This window comes from Cricetulus griseus, chromosome 5 (genome assembly GCF_003668045.3).
Source record: "Cricetulus griseus strain 17A/GY chromosome 5, alternate assembly CriGri-PICRH-1.0, whole genome shotgun sequence".
Lineage (NCBI taxonomy): Eukaryota > Metazoa > Chordata > Mammalia > Rodentia > Cricetidae > Cricetulus > Cricetulus griseus.
In genome coordinates this window covers 132971157-132976881 of record NC_048598.1, presented here as the reverse complement: position 1 = coordinate 132976881, position 5725 = coordinate 132971157, and the positions used below count along the sequence as shown (strand labels likewise).

Here is a 5725-nt window from a genome sequence, read left to right as displayed (position 1 = left end):
AGAAGAAAACCTTTTCAAAGGAGTCATCATTGAGAATGAATCTCCTTTACATGATGTAAATGGCCTCTTTTAGAGTTTAAATTCTGCACAGCTGGACAAGCAAGGTGGGGGGAGGATACAGGTTGCCACAGAAACTGCTGTTGGTGCTGGGGTTCTTTATGCTTTGCTCCTAAAAATAAGATGTGAAATGTACTGAGGGTGTGATTAGCACAGCACAGAAGGGAACTTCTAAAAGGAGAGCCAAGCCTCCCACCCCCACAGGAACGGGGGTGTTCTGCATAGCTGGAGGACAGGACATGAATCCCAGAGCAGATGCTCAACACGGTCCCTCCCTCTAAAGGTGCAGGGAAAGACGAATGGGAAAGGGGCTTCTGAAGAAGAAAACAGTCCTCAGCCCAGCACGATCCATATAAGTTTCAAGGTTGAGACGTCCTGAAATTACCCGGGAAGTAGACGGTGGCTCTCACCAATACAACAAATACAGACTCAGTAAGGACACAGGGTTGGTTATTGGAATCCAGAGGCCAGTGCAAGATGCTGTCACACATCACCTTTTCCAGACGATCCCCTGGTCAATTTGGACATGTCCTGTGACCTTCACTCCAAACACAACCAGAATTCTCCCTCCAAGTGTTGCTGGAGGCTGTACTTCTGCCTATTCTGTTTATCTCCTCGGACAACTGAGAAAGTCAATTGTCACATCACTTTTTGACTTAATATAATTCTTCACTTAATATCAACATGGAGCAATTAGTCCAGATTGCCACCCATAGTTCAGAGACCCGACCAGGTTGACAAGCAGCCTCATACATTTATTCAATGAAAAATGAAATATCATTAAAACCATATCAGTCTTGGGACAAAAAGGTGTCTCAGTGGGTGAAAGTACTTGCCACCAACCTGATGACATCAATTTAATCCCTGAGACTCATGGAATTAGAAAAAAAAATGACTCCTGGAAATTGTTCTCTGGCCTCCTTGTGCTCACTGTGGACTGTATATGCGTGTACATGAACACACACACACACACACACACACACACACACACACACACACACACACACACACAAATAAGTAATGTAATGACTTTATTAGTCTCATGATTATATACAGAAAACTCATGTGTGTTTTCTAAGCAGAGCCATGTCTGACTGAGCATTTCCTATATCATGAACTTTTACACAGGGTAAGTGCCTCTATCATTCCCATTTTCCTGTAGGAAATGTAGTTCTGTCTGAAAGCCAGCACCTTCATGGGTATGACCACAAAGTAGAGCAGCATGGGTGTAGACTCCAGAGTCAGAGGGGGCTGAGCTTGAATAGCACTTCCTTCACTTGAGAATTCTGTGATCTTTGATAAGTTATATAACTTCTTTGAACTTTAGGTTTCTCGCCTTAAAAACTGAGATAATAAAATGTCATAAGTAATTAGAAGTAAAGAAAATTACACGCTGAAAATGTCAAATGTATACCAGTGGGTGCTCAATGAACCCAAATTCCTTCTTCCCTTCCTTTGTAACCCTAGAGGTCTCTACTACTGTTGTATAGCTGTCAGTCAAAATCTTAGATAGGGATCTACGGATCTATATGAAACCAAGCCTAGAAAAGCTAACTGAAAAAGTAGCGAAGGGTCAATCAAAGAATCTGAATATAGGGAAATTATATGTGCTGTTAATATGAAAGGATTGACTCCCTCATGGAAGTTATAGAAAAATCTCAGTGGCCACTAAAGTAGAATCAAAATAAGCATGTAAATATCATCAAGAAATAGACTCAGACAGACTTCATGTTAAATCTAAACTTCTCTGCTATGATTGCCACTTCCTATAGCGTTGCCTTTCCATCTTCATTGTCCTTCAACTGCTCTTTATATCTTCACATCGGTCAGCCAGTCCCTGTGCTCATAACTCCTTGTTCTTTTGTGCTCCTTTTCTTTCTACCCAGCTGGACTCCATGGGTAGCTTTTTCAGTGAGACCTGGATCCCCTGTCGCACAGACCTCCACAGGCTCCAACTCTGGACAGTCCTAAGTGTCACCTAGTTCCTGTTCCTCTGATACTGTATAGGGCAACCTAGGACAGGAGACACCTTAGTTCCAAGAAAATCTAACACATCTCAATTGCCCAAGATGATAATATTGGTTGCTGGTTTATTATTTTTATGTAGTTATAGGACTTGCATAAAATAATAAATATCAAACACAAAGAAACACTATTTGAAATTCATGAGTAGTTCCACAGCAGATAGCTCTCTGAACAGTTGGGGGCTGAAATCCTAATTCTAACATGTTAAGTGTTCTGTGCTTAATCTATTTGGGCCTCAGCCTCTTCATATGAGAGGATGGGAGGGGCTAGCTAAAACATATTTGGTACATGCTTCAAGCCAGGTAACATCTTAGCTATCTATACGGCATGTATATTTAATCCTCCAAGGACTAAAGCAAAAATTTAGGGTAAAAGCAAAAATTGCTAAGTGACAAAGCATCCTGATGGTATAAAGGCCTGAAAGATACAGTCATTGTGGGGCTGAAGAGATGGCTCAGAGGTTAAGAGCACTGACTGCTCTTCCAGAGGTCCTGAGTTCAATTCCCAGCAACCACATGGTGGCTCACAACCATCCATTATGAGATCTGGTGCCCTCTTCTGGTGTGCAGATATACATGGAAGCAGAATGTTGAATACATAATAAATAACAAAATTTAAAAAAAAAGATATAGTCATTGCTGGGCCTGGTTGTATAAGCAATTGCTCTCTGTTTCTCCAGGGACTGAGGCAGGGGTATCACAGATTCAAAGTCAGTCTAGGCTATAGAGTTCAAAGCCATTTGTCTGGGTAATTACTACAGCCTGGAAATAAAACTAAAACTATGTCTTAGGTTTTATTGTTATGAAGAGACACCATGACCATGGGATCTTACAAAGGAAAGCATTTAATTGGGACTGGCTTACAGTTTCAGAGGTTTAGTCATTTATCATTATGGAGGGAAGCATGGTGTCATGCAAGCAGATATGGTGTTGGAGAAGGAGCTGAGAGTTCTATATCTTGATTTACAGGCAGTAGAAAAAGTCTGTGTCACTGGGCCTAGCTTGATCATCTGAGACCTCAAAGCCCACCCCCACAGTGATACAATTCCATACCTACACCAACAAGGCCACACCTCTTAATGGTGCCACTCCCAAAGAGCAAGCATTCGGACACATGAGTCTATGGGGGGGCATACCTATTCAAACCATCACATTCCACTCCCTGACCCCCAAAAGCCTGTAGCCATAACTTAATGCAAAATGCATTTAGTCCAACTTTAAAAGTCTCCATAGACTATCACAGTTTCACTCCAGCTAGGTCAAGCAGAAATAATATGCCTAATGACAGCAGTAGCACAAGGTGTTTTATAAAAACTAGAGAATCTGCTCTGAACTTGAGGTAGCCCACAGCAATAATATGCAAATCCTATTCCTGGTTGACCTTTGAGGAACCAACAGAAGACAACAGATGAGTCACACTGTGGCTGCCCCAGAAAAGCCTCTGAAATATCTTGGCTCTGCAGTCACTTTTCCAGAATGAATCCACCTGGCACTAGTTTAGGTGGGTCACCAGTTTTGATTGGAGGTATTGAATCAGTGTATCTAGCTGAGGCAGCCACTGTCACTTGCTGGTGTTTGGTTGCATGGGAAATGGGAAAGAGTACCTGAATCCTCTAGTGGGGAGGCTATGCTCAAAAACTGGAGAACTTACCTGCCTAGGAAGGGTGTTCATGGGTAAGGCACTAGCATGTATTAACTACCCAGGATAGGATGAGTGTTTTCCTTCCAAAACTCCCAAGACTCTCTTTCTTCTTGTCTAAGGTGTGGAACACTGGAAATACTGAGAAAATTTTCCTATAGCAGTTGAAGAAAAAAGAACAAATTAAAGAACAAAGAAACCGGTCTGGCGGCGGGTGCCCTAGCCTCAGAGCCCTCATCCAGTGGCTGATGGAAGCAGAGGCAGACATCCACAGATACACACTGAACTGAACTCTGGAACTTAGTTGAAGAGAGGGAGGAATGAAGAGCGAAGGGGTGGGTACCAGGTTCGAGAAACCCACAGAAACAGCTGGCCTGAACAAGGGGGAGCACATCGACCCAGACTGCTGTCTGGGAGGCCAGCACAGGACTAATCCAAACCCCTGAACATGGATGTCAATGAGGAGGCCTCTGCACTCTAGAAGGCCACTGGTAGTGGATTAGTATTTTTCCCTGGTGTAAGAAGGGACTTTGAGAGCCCATCCCACGGGAAGGGATACACTCTGGTCCTGGACACATGGGGAAGGGCCTAGGCCCGGCCCAGGATGGTGTGGTGGACATTGCGGAGCCCCTGTTGAGGGCCCTACCCTGCCTGGGGAGTGGAGGGTGGATGGGGTGGGGGGTAGGTCGGGGGGGTAGCAGGGGTGAGGGTGAGGGGAGGGAGAGGGAGAAGGGATTGACATGTGAAACAAGCTTGTTCCTAATTTGAACTAATAATAATAAAAAAAAGAACAAAGAAACCCTCAGAACTTTCCAGTTCTAGAGCAGATTTTTAGGTAGTGATTTAACAGGACACAGGCAAAGGCAATCTGACCTGTTTCCAATGCCTGACGCCATAGCATTTTCAACCACACCACCTCTTAAGTGACTTTCAACCTCTACCTTCCATCTCATCTCACTCCTTTTCTTTCCAAAGCAGCTTCGTTTTGTTTGTTTGTTTGTTTGTTTGTTTGTTTTTCCTTAAGCATCCAGTGGTAGGCATTTACTAATAGTAAAGTTTCATTCTTCTTACAAAGTAATATTGTTTTCTAATTCACAAATGCATCTAAAAGAGAAAGTGGAAGTAAAAAAAAAAACACTGTTAGGACATTGTATATATGGTTTTATATATGCATACATCTTTGAAAAGAGAACCAGTGATTATTATAAGGCACAATAGAACATTATCAAATTGTAATAAAAAGGGATTAATTAACCAAATACATTTTAGTAAAATCTACATTGGTTATGGGCAAATGAACTTCAGTGTTTGGCTAGTTTGGGTTTCCCAATGTCAGACCAGAATGCACCTGAAGTCTTTATTAAGGGGTGGAAGAATCAGTGATAATAGAATGAAGAATGAAGACAGCAAAAGCATACAACCAGAAAAAGGTGTGGGAGGACTTTGGGGAGTTACTTAGGGCCCCCAAGGAGGGGGGAAATGCTGAGGGTCTCTCCTAGGGAGTGTTAATTTCCAGGTGGAAGATTTCACAAAGTAGAATGGACCTGTTACTAGAGGTATTATGCCTAAGCCTGGTTGAGAAGGCTTTCATTGTAGATATGAGGGAGAGTACAGCCAGAGGCATCTGCAAGAGTCTAGACTGAACATGGGCAGCAGACTGAACTGGGCCGTGAGAGGAGTGGGGGTAGGCAAGAGAAGTAAGGAAGTGAGAGGGGCAAGAGAAGGAGAAGAACCCAGAGGACAAAGAGAATGTGTGGTCAAAAAGACAGATTTTATAGGGAAGAGAAGCTGTGGGGGAGAAAGCAAAGCTAGAGAGATTTAGGGTAGGGGATAGAATGAGAAAAGCAGAGAGGAGCCACAGGGAGAGTGAGCTTGGTGGCCAGTGTGCCCTTTGCATGTTGGTACATACCACAGTTAGCTATTTGTCCTGATTTTCTTTGGGACATGATATTAATTCCTATTGTTTTGTTGATTTGTCATGTTTGGTACATTCATATTTAATTGC

The 5725-nt window shown here is 43.0% G+C and overlaps 1 long non-coding RNA gene across 1 annotated transcript; it reads right to left on the bottom strand.

Moving 5' to 3' along the window:
- Positions 1 to 1071: 1071 nt before the first annotated feature.
- Positions 1072 to 4721, bottom strand: LOC107977493. The gene is made up of 3 exons (XR_004770343.1): positions 4594 to 4721; positions 3733 to 3875; positions 1072 to 1401 (listed from the first exon to the last, which is right to left on the bottom strand). It is a non-coding gene; the product is annotated as an uncharacterized LOC107977493 (long non-coding RNA).
- Between the last annotated feature and the right edge of the window lie 1004 nt (positions 4722 to 5725).